Source organism: Syngnathoides biaculeatus, chromosome 3, assembly GCF_019802595.1.
Source record: "Syngnathoides biaculeatus isolate LvHL_M chromosome 3, ASM1980259v1, whole genome shotgun sequence".
Lineage (NCBI taxonomy): Eukaryota > Metazoa > Chordata > Actinopteri > Syngnathiformes > Syngnathidae > Syngnathoides > Syngnathoides biaculeatus.
This window is the reverse complement of record NC_084642.1, coordinates 21,826,443-21,836,527: the sequence shown is the minus strand read 5'-3', so window position 1 is coordinate 21,836,527 and position 10,085 is coordinate 21,826,443. Positions and strand designations below refer to the sequence as shown.

Below are 10,085 nucleotides of genomic sequence, written 5' to 3'. Positions count from 1 at the left end.
GTGCCTGTTACCAATGCCTCCGTTATGATTTGCACCAATTAGTTTGCAATGGTCTTGAGACAGCTCTCTTTGTCATGAGATTGGTGTTGACTTGGACCTTGCCCATGAGCCCTTTTTGTAGGCCATTAATTGGGACTGAACCACCTGACAAGCTGATGTATTGCTAAGTATTGATAGTTGAGGTGTTGTCTTGGCTTTCCATGGATTTTTGTTCACAGGAACATGTACGTTACAATCATTGAAGGCTTAATCATCACCAAAGTTTCCGACATTGTAGAAACCAGTTTAATCGAAGATTAAAAGACCTCAAAGTTTACGAATTTAGTTACTCTCGGCATCTACTACCCCATAATTTATGACAGTATGGCCCTATATTCCAACTTGAGTGCATTAGTGAGCACATGCTAAACATGAGTTTGTTGACTATTGCACTGAATGTGAGGAGATTATAAACCTGTCTTCACTTGTGTGAAAAATGGTGAGCAGCCAGCCCTAATGTTGGCTGATTTTTATTCTGGAAGCCCTCGGGGAGCAGTGAGTGATTTACGCCAGCTCATCAACGGCGCGTGTGATCATACAAATGTTTTGCTGTTGATGATGACGAATGAGCACTCGCTGTCCTCGCTGCTTACTTTGGCTTTTAGGTGACACCTAATGGCCTCAACGTGACAGCCCTAAAAGACGATCATGGAAGAAGAATGTCCAGTCGCCTGAGGTGTCACCTAAAGGCCGAGAGTCGGATATATACAAGACAAATGTCCCCCTTGGCTGTCCTTGTTGTGCTCATCCATCCGCTGAGGGCCAGACCAACGGTGAACACCAGCCTATGCTTGTTCATGTTGTTATCGAAGAGATCTTTTCCAAAACACAATTAAAAAAAAGTAAACGTGCTGAAAACTACAGTTCGATTCCTTTCCATGATGTGCGGCATGCTAGCTTTTTTTTTGTCAGAATGGGCCAGGTCCGTCTTAACAAAATCGCCGTTTGAGGAGCACTGCGTCCGCTCTTTCATTTTCCCCAAATACTGCATGTTGTCTGTTTTTGACATTTTGATTGTCATGAAAGAGTCTCACTTCTTTCCCGCTCCCTCTCTTGCAGTGATTTAGAGAAGATTCAGAGTTTTTCAATTTTCCAAGAGCGATAAATAGTGTTGGGGATATGACTTACAAAATGTAGTAAGCTAACCTACAGTACAAGCTAGTCTACATCAAATCCATCTTAACTACAGATAACAATAATAATGACAAAAGTGTCATAACTACGTAAGAAAGACGAGAAATTTGTCTGCAGTCGTTGGAGCCGCTCTCGTTGGAACATCAGACAGCCATTTTTACAAAACACATATTTAGGACATAAGACATAATATAATTCAGACTTACTAAGCAATGAAGGCTTGCCACTGATGTAGTAATGCTGATACAATGACAAAAGTACAAATGATGCTGAGTCCTCAAGCAATTTAGAGCAGTTTGAAATGACACTGCAATAGTCGGGTACAGTGACAATTGTGCAAATGATGAAGAGACCTCAAGCAATTTAGAGAGGTTTGAGATGACTAATAATATGATAACTGGTGTAGTGACAATTGGCAAAATGTTGCACATTTAATCCTAAATTGGCTATGATATTTGCTAAAAGTATGGTGGACAATTCTAAGTGCCTGGGTTAAAATCTGCCCATCATGTGTGCAGTTTGCATGTTCCCCCTACGTCTGGGTTGATTTTCTTTGGGTACTGCGGTTTTCTCCCACATCCCAAAGACATGCATTAATTGGAGACTCCAAATTGCCCTTACAGTGAAGAAAATGAGTGTTTGAACACCCTGCTATACTGCAAGTTCTTCTACTTAGAAATCATGGGGGGGAGTCTGAAATTTTCATCCTTGGTGCATGTCCACTGTGAGAGAGATAATCTAAAAAGAAAAAACCAGAAATCACAATGTATGATTTTTTTAACAATTTATCTGTGTGATACAGCTGCAAATAAGTATTTGAACACCTGAGAAAACCAATGTTACTATTTGGTATAGTAGCCTTTGTTTGCGATTACAGAGGTCAAATGTTTCCTGTCGTTGTTCACCAGGTTTGCACACACTGCAGGAGGGATTTTGGCCCACTCCTCCACACAGATCTTCTCTAGATCAGGCAGGTTCCTGGGCTGTTGCTGAGAAACACAGAGTTTCAGATTCCTCCAAAGATTTTCTATTGGGTTTAGGCCTGGAGACCGGCTAGGCCACACCAGAACCTTGATATGCTTCTTACGGAGCCACTCCCTTGGTTTTCCTGGCTGTGTGCTTTGGGTCATTGTCATGTTGGAAGACCCAGCCACAACCCATCTTCAATGCTCTGACTGAGGGAAAGAGGTTGTTCCCCAAAATCTCACAATACATGGCCGCGGTCATCTTCTCCTTAACACAGTGCAGTCGTCCTGTCCCATGTGCAGAAAAACACCCCCAAAGCATGATGCTACAACCCCAATGCTTCACAGTGGGGATGGTATTCTTGGGATGCAACACATCATTCGTCTTCCTCGAAACATCGAATTATGACCAAAAAGTTCAATTTTGGTCACATCTGACTGCAAAACTTTGTTTCATGACTCCTCTGTATCATCCGAATGGTCATTGGCAAACTGAAGACGGGCCTTGACATGTGCTGGTTTAAGCAGGGGAACCTTCCGTGCGATGCATGATTTCAAACTATGACGTCTTAGTGTATTACAAACAGTCACCTTGGAAACGGTGGTCCCAGCTCTGTTCAGGTCATTGACCAAGTCCTATTGTATAGTCCGGGGCCGATTCCTCACCTTTCTAAGGATCATTGAGACCCCACATGGTGATATCTTGCATGGGGCTCCACTCCGATGGAGATTGACCGTCATGTTTAGGTTCTTCCATTTTCTAATGATTGCTTCAACAGTGGGCCTTTTTTCACCAAGCTGCTTGGCAATTTCTCCGTAGCCCTTTCCAGCCAAGTGGAATTGGTCAATTTTATCTCTGGTGTCTTTGGACAGCTCTTTGGTCTTGGCCATGTTACAAGTCTGAGTTTTACTGATTGTCTGGGGTGGACAGGTGTCTTTATGCAGCTAACGACCTCACACAGGTGCATCTGACTACGGATAATAAATGGAGTGGAGGTGGAGTTTTAAAGGCGGACAAACAGGTCTTTGAAGATTAGAAATCTAGCTGATAGACAGGTGTTCAAATACTTATTTGCAGCTGTATCACACAAATAAATCATTAAAAAAAACATACATCGTGACTTCTGGAATTTTCTTTTTAGATTATCTCTCTCACAGTGGACATGATGAAAATTTCAGACCCCTCCATGATTTCTAAGTGGGAGAACTTGCAATATAGCAGGGTGTTCAAATACTTATTTTCTTCACTGTCAGTGTGATTGTGGGTGCCGACACTTGTTTGTTTCTATGTGCCCTGCGATTGGCTGGCAACCCCACAGGGTTGGCAACCAGTTCAGGGTATACCCCGCCTCCTGCCCAATGATAGCTGGGATTGGCTTCAGCACACCCGCGACCCTTGTGAGGATAAGCGGCTGAGAAAATGAACAGAGGGTCAAACAGTCATTAAACTTGTCAATGTTTGCAAATTGGTGAAATAAAATCAGTTTTATTTGTAGAGACTGCAGTTCATTCACTACACTGTGCATATGCAGCAGATGTACACGTCACCAGACACCATCGGTTGAAAGTGGCTTCAGATCCTCACCTAGCCTAGCTGACTAATTTACCGTGAGACTGGTATTTATGAAAATTAGTCCCAATAATATGTGGAGTAGAGCTGCAGAACTCCTTGCTCTGAACCGAGTTTTGAAAAATAGGCAGCTTCAAAAAGATTTACTTGGTTATTTAAGCTCACAATTGATGAGAGAGGCACGTCATTGATCCGACCATTTGTATATAAATTAAACATTGAAACTCATTTTGACACGTTATGTAACTGGCCCCGCTGTGTGAATCATCACTTCATTAGGGCAAACTCAATAAGAGGTTAAGTTTAGCTGCTTACAAAGAAAAACCTACAAATGAAAATTAACAATTTCTAGTTTTTCAAAAAAAAAAAAAGTTGTGTGGGATGTTTAGCATCAAATTGTGTCACAGTAACACCATAAAATTGCTATTTGTAAAATGTGGAGTTCTGGGAAAACATCATTTTTATCTGAATAATCAAACTGGATGAGAGCTTTTAATATTCAGGTATTCTGCACAAGAATATGTGGCTCATTGAAGTGTGTACAAGTCGGCATAGCGAGTGAGCGTCCACACTCGAAGCCACGTGCAGAGAGACATTGCCGTTTATTTCACTCAAATCAGTGGAACGAGTACTTTCAGTTTGCTTTGTGTGTTTCAAACCGCCAGTAACTTTGGAGGTGTGACATTTGTTTGGGCAGCGACCAACCGGAGGCACGCGAAATGTCATTCTATTAAGTGGCAGCGCTTTTGGGGACAAGTTGAATTCTCCAAGTAATCATGAGAGAGCCATTAACAATGCTCGGAAAACTGCAGGGCTTTCTAACGTACTTTTCTTCAACTCCATTTCTCCTTCCAATGCACCGTCGACATTTCTTTCATAACAGGACACACAAAAAAAGTCTCAAGGGCCCTTGCTTGGAAGTAAATAGGAAGTCAATGATTTTGGTTTGAAGTACTCATACTTTGGCAATGTTCCAACAAATGAATTTGTGCTCTATCTGTGCTCAAAACGAGGTGGAGCAGAGTCGCAGGTTTCCAGCTGGCGTGCGGACAACCGTGTAAAAAAAAAAAAAAAAAAAACTATAGTGGACTGTGGGCGGCAAGAGGGAAAAGCAGGACATCGTGAAATGCTCCACTTGGATTTGTCGGCCCTGTGCTTTGGCACCCGCTCCAAGGTGGCTAACGAGGCAGGAGGCTCAGCGGGGACGGACGGCGTCCCTTCTTCACACCAGCACGCTTTATCCTCCTGCAGGTGCTCTTTAAGGTCTTAAAATAAACCGCAGTGAGGCAGTCTGGTAAATAATTAGAGCTCCCGCGAAGCACTCAGGCTTGTTCACTACTTGAATATGAGTACCCTCTCGCCACCTTCCCCCGAGGGGCCGCAGGATGTCTTAACCATGCTCGTAAAGCATTACGGAAGAGGAAGTGGTGGCGAGCCATCTGCTTTTCCCACTTGCACCTCAGCTTGTGCGCCCGCGGCACCTCCTCAGGTGGCGAGCCCGACCGACATCATCATTTTCCCACGTTGAGCCACAGCAGCGGTTGCGCTTTTAAGTATTCATCCAAGAATCGGCAAGGTTGATGCGCCAGCCGCAACGCAGGCCCACAGATGGACGCTGGTGCAAGCGACAAGTTTCCATGGAGAGTTACGACACTTCATTTGGTAAACATGCACTCGCATCTGATGAGATAAAATTATTTGAATTGCAGTAACTTGAGACAAAATACATACAGACATACAGACATACAGAAATGCCTGTCGACTTGTTACATTTTGAGAATGGATCCTTTTTTGTGTGTCCTATTATAAAAGAGATGTCCACCATATTACTTCTCAAGTTGCGTAACTAGTAATGATTTTTTTGTTTAACTTTCAGTGGATGTTTAGGGGCACCATTTGGACATCGCATTAGATTGTGGAGCCAAAAAGAACTTTTCAATTCATCTGTCTCGGATCCCTGCTTCCATTTGGATCTTATGTGGGTGAATTTCAAATTCATCCATGAGCACTTGAAATTCTTTTGTGTGCTTCTTGTTATGACAGACAAGTCCACACAATTTAATGTAGATGGATGAAACTGCTGTCGTGGGGCTTTTTCTTTTGTTCCAACTTTCCAGGGCACGCTACTCAGTGAATTTTACGGTAGTATTCAGGATCATCAAACTTTGATGCCGTACTCCACCCACACTAGATGGAGTATGGCAAAAAAAAAAAAAAGCTTTTTCAATGTAGCATCGCTCATCCGTCGTGGACTGCTTCCGATTGGGGGTGATTTGAGATCTGAATTGCCACTTTTGACAAAATGTCTTCCTCCCTGCTCGATATTGGCATGGATCCTTGAGACTTTTTTGTGTATCCTATGATTTTTGACAACTCTTCCCCATTTCTTTCTGGCTTATTTGAGAGAATTCCCTGATAGCTGTTTCTCAAAGTGCAGTCAGTGAAATCGGAAAATAAATACCGCTTTTCATACCTCGCCTCCTGCTCAAAAATAGCTGGGATATTCTCCACCTCTCCCGTGACCCTTGTGGGGATAAGCCACTTAGATAATGGAGGGATACTTTTTGGGTGTAATGTCATAAAATGACAATGGGATTGTAGTTTTAGGTGTTTTCATGGTTTAAATGAATTTTACAAAAGCTAATTGTAATCATTTGGGGATTACTGTTCAGAGCAGGTCTCGGACACTGACCCCCAACAAATGATGTACCACTGGAGCAGATTTGATGCCAATTGGACACCGGACATTTTTTTTTTAATATTTTTTTTTAGCAAGAGCAAGCAAGCGTTGGCTCAGCCATTTCTGCTATGCTTGCTGCCATCGCATTGCTGACTTATCAAGTGTCCAACATTAAATGCAATATTAGCTAATGATAACCTGCATTTGTATTTTCAAATTCAACATAAACTTTTAAATCAGATGTGTTTTCGTTTATTTTTGCTCCAAAGTAACCAAGAAAGTACAAGTACAAATACCTGAGAAGTGTACTTTCAGTAGGTACAGTAACAAAAACTCTACCTAAGTACAGTAGCACAGTATTTGTACTTTACTTGCCAACAAGAGACGGATAAAGAAAGGCTTTTACAGAAGCACTGGTGTGTTTTCATTTTACATAGCAGATAGGCCACCATGTCCTTGACACCGTGGAGATGGATGCCGCGCCGGTCAAAGGAAAGTCATTTATTTCCTTTGACCCGCTCGGTCAAGTGGATTGAAGCTGAGCCTTTTGATTTGCCTCCTACCCCTCTCGCAGAGTCCACGGCGCCGCCGCAATTACTGCAAACAGAGAGGGTGATGGCACCAAGATTTTGTCCCGATAAAGGAGTCAGGACTTTCTCTTTCCTGTCGACACCATTAAGCTATCAGTGAGAGTGGCGCGGCAGGAGGAGGGGACCGGGGTGGGGGCGGGGGGCTCCGCAGCACTCAGGGGCTGTCAGTCAACGCTTACCGCTGCGTTCTTGTTTAAAAGCCGGGCAATTCCCAGGGGGCTCTTTGGGTCGGATCTCGCGTTGGCGCCACGGTCGCCGGGTGCCAGATTCGCTTATGGTCTTATCGGTAAAGCCAAGCACGCTCGGGGAAAAAGAAGGTGGAAAAGCGCTTAAGGGTTATTTGTCACTTACTGCCAAAGCCGGAAAAAAAAAAAAAAAAAAAAAATCAGAACGCCAAGACTGACGACAACACACATTCATTTTATCAACCGACACGAAGGTGCGCTCAATGTACTCACCGGTCGGGCTCTAATCCGGCATCGGCGTCAGAAGGCGCACCTAAATCTCTCCGCGGCACGACTTATCAAACAATAACAGATGCTTTGCAGATCTATTTGTGGAGCAGAGAGATTAATATTGTGTTGTGACTCCTGGACAGTGTTAGCTGGGGGTATTGATATCAAACATCCACCCACACGCCACAATGGAAACTCAATTAAGCGTCGCTCATCAGTCGAGTATACCCAAGTTTTATTTGGTGACATTCTGAAAGATACAATAATAGGATTTTCTTCACACAAAAAAAAACACACATATATATCCATCCAACAATTTTCTTCACTGCTTATCCTCACGCGGGTCACGGGGAGTGCTGCAACCTATCCCAGCTGTCAACAGGCAGGAGGGCGGGTACACCCTGAACTGGTTGCCAGCCAATCGCAGGGCACATCGAGACAAACAGGCGCACTTACAATCACACTTGGGGGCAATTTAGAGTGTCCAATTAATGTTGCATGTTTTTTTGATGTGGAAGGAAACCGGAATGCCCGGAGGAAACCCACCCAGGCACCGGGAGAACATGCAAACTTCACACAGGCGGGTCCAGGATTGAACCCGGGACCTCAGAACTGTGAGGCCAACCTGCTGATCCACCGTGCCGACATATATATATATATATATGTATATATATTTGTGTGAATCATGAATAAATCAGGAGGAATGGTGGACAAATGATTCGCACCTCTGGCTTACAGTTGAGAGGAATGGGGTTCAAACCCTGGCGGAGTTTGTATGTTCTTCTCGTGCCTGCATAGGTTTTATTCAGCCACTCCGGTTTCCTCCCACATCCCCAAAACATGCAAGATAAGTTTATGGAACACTTTAAATTGCCCATAGGTGTGAATGTAAGTGTGAATGATTGTTTGTACAAACGTGCCCTGTGATTGGATGGCCTCTCATTCAAAGATAGCTGGGATACGCTCCGGCACGGCCATGACCCTGGTGAGGATAAGCGGTAGAGAAAATGGATGGATGGGTGAGTAAGCAATTTAAACTTAAGCATAAATTTGTCATGACGTGTGACCTGCAGTTCCTCCTTTTGAGCATGGGTGACACTTTGAGCTTTGTACACCAAAGCCTACCCACACACACACACACACACACACACACACACACACACACACACTCTCCCCCAGCAATCACCATCACCTTGGCTGCGTACCTGCCTTCAATCAGCACTCATCACTGCCTGCATATAAGCCTGTCAGTTCCAGGAAGCCAAAGGACTGACACTTGTCCGTGACTCACTGGCCAACGCTTGTGCTTCCAGGTTTCTGTGTTATACAAGTAAGTATCTGACGACCCGGATCTGTATTCACCTGATTTTGTTTTGTCCCAATCTCCAGTGTGTCTTGTGTGCCTTTCCCGTCTCCTCAAGCCACCCTGTCGAGCTCAACCACCTGCTCACATTCCCGCTTGCTCCTTGTCCCCGACGACCCACCACCTCGCCTTGGATATCTTTACCCAGCGTCAACCTGCAATAAACCATTCTAAAATATATTTCCTCCGTCTCAGTATTCTGTTGTTTCTAATCCTACTCACATCCAATTTCAAACCATGACGAAATAGTTTTACCATTAAACTAAACAATTTTGTGTTTTTTCCTAGAACTGGTGAGTTAAAATTCTTTTCAACCATTTGTAAACTTTGATCCATTTTTATTTCACTAGTGTTACATGATTTGTTGTACTTGTGAAATATTAGTAGTAATTTTACAAATACAATTAACTTTTAGTTATGTAATTATGATTACATTAATTTTTAAAAATGAAAAATACAGGGATCATTTTATTCATAACATAGTTTACATATGTTTTAACTTTTTTACCATAATTTCTCATGTATAATTTGCATTTTTCCTCCGAAAATTGCCAAAAGCCTTGCCATGAGGATTATCCATAGGTACAAAGAAAATGGGGGAAAAAAAAAGTTTTTTTTACATTCTTGACAATTTAATTTGAATACCATTAACATACAATGAAATGTGTTTTGCCTGGGCCTTCATGTTTTCCTACAAGAATTGTACACATCTTGCAAGTTCTGCCTGGGTAATCAAAGATATGAGCACAACTGTGTTTGTCATGTACTAAGTAAAAGTATGGCTGTGAATTTCAAAGTAAGAGCAACTAAATAAAGTATTACATTTTTAAATAAGTGTTTAACTCCAGAATAGTCATTTGAAAAACACAATACAGATAATACTGTACTTAATTTTTTTTATCATATGAGTAGAATGCATTGTCAAATGCATTATACATAGGAAGAATGGTTTTCCAGAATTTTTAGGTCAACTTTGGGGGTGGGGTGGTGTATTATACATGGGTGTATGATTACGGTACCCCACTTACAAATGAGCAGGCCAATCTGTACATTTAAAAAAAAGTTTGGGGAAATTGCCAAAATCCTAAAACAACAAAAATCTCCAAACCTAATCCCAACAAAGTTGAAATGTTGTATAAAACCTAAACAAAAATAGAATGGAATGATTTGCAAATTAGTTTTCCACTATATTCGCTAGAATGCACTACAAAGACAAAATATTTAATGTTCAAGATGGTACTTTATTGTTTTAATGAAAGTATTCTCTCCTTTAAAATTTGAAGTTTTAA

At 42.3% G+C, this 10,085-nt stretch overlaps 1 long non-coding RNA gene across 2 annotated transcripts in view; it reads right to left on the bottom strand.

Annotated features, from left to right (window-relative positions):
- LOC133498484 (uncharacterized) overlaps window positions 1-10,085 on the bottom strand; it is a 74,898-nt gene that overhangs the window by 16,910 nt on the left and 47,903 nt on the right. The gene's annotated exons all lie outside the window — the stretch shown is intronic.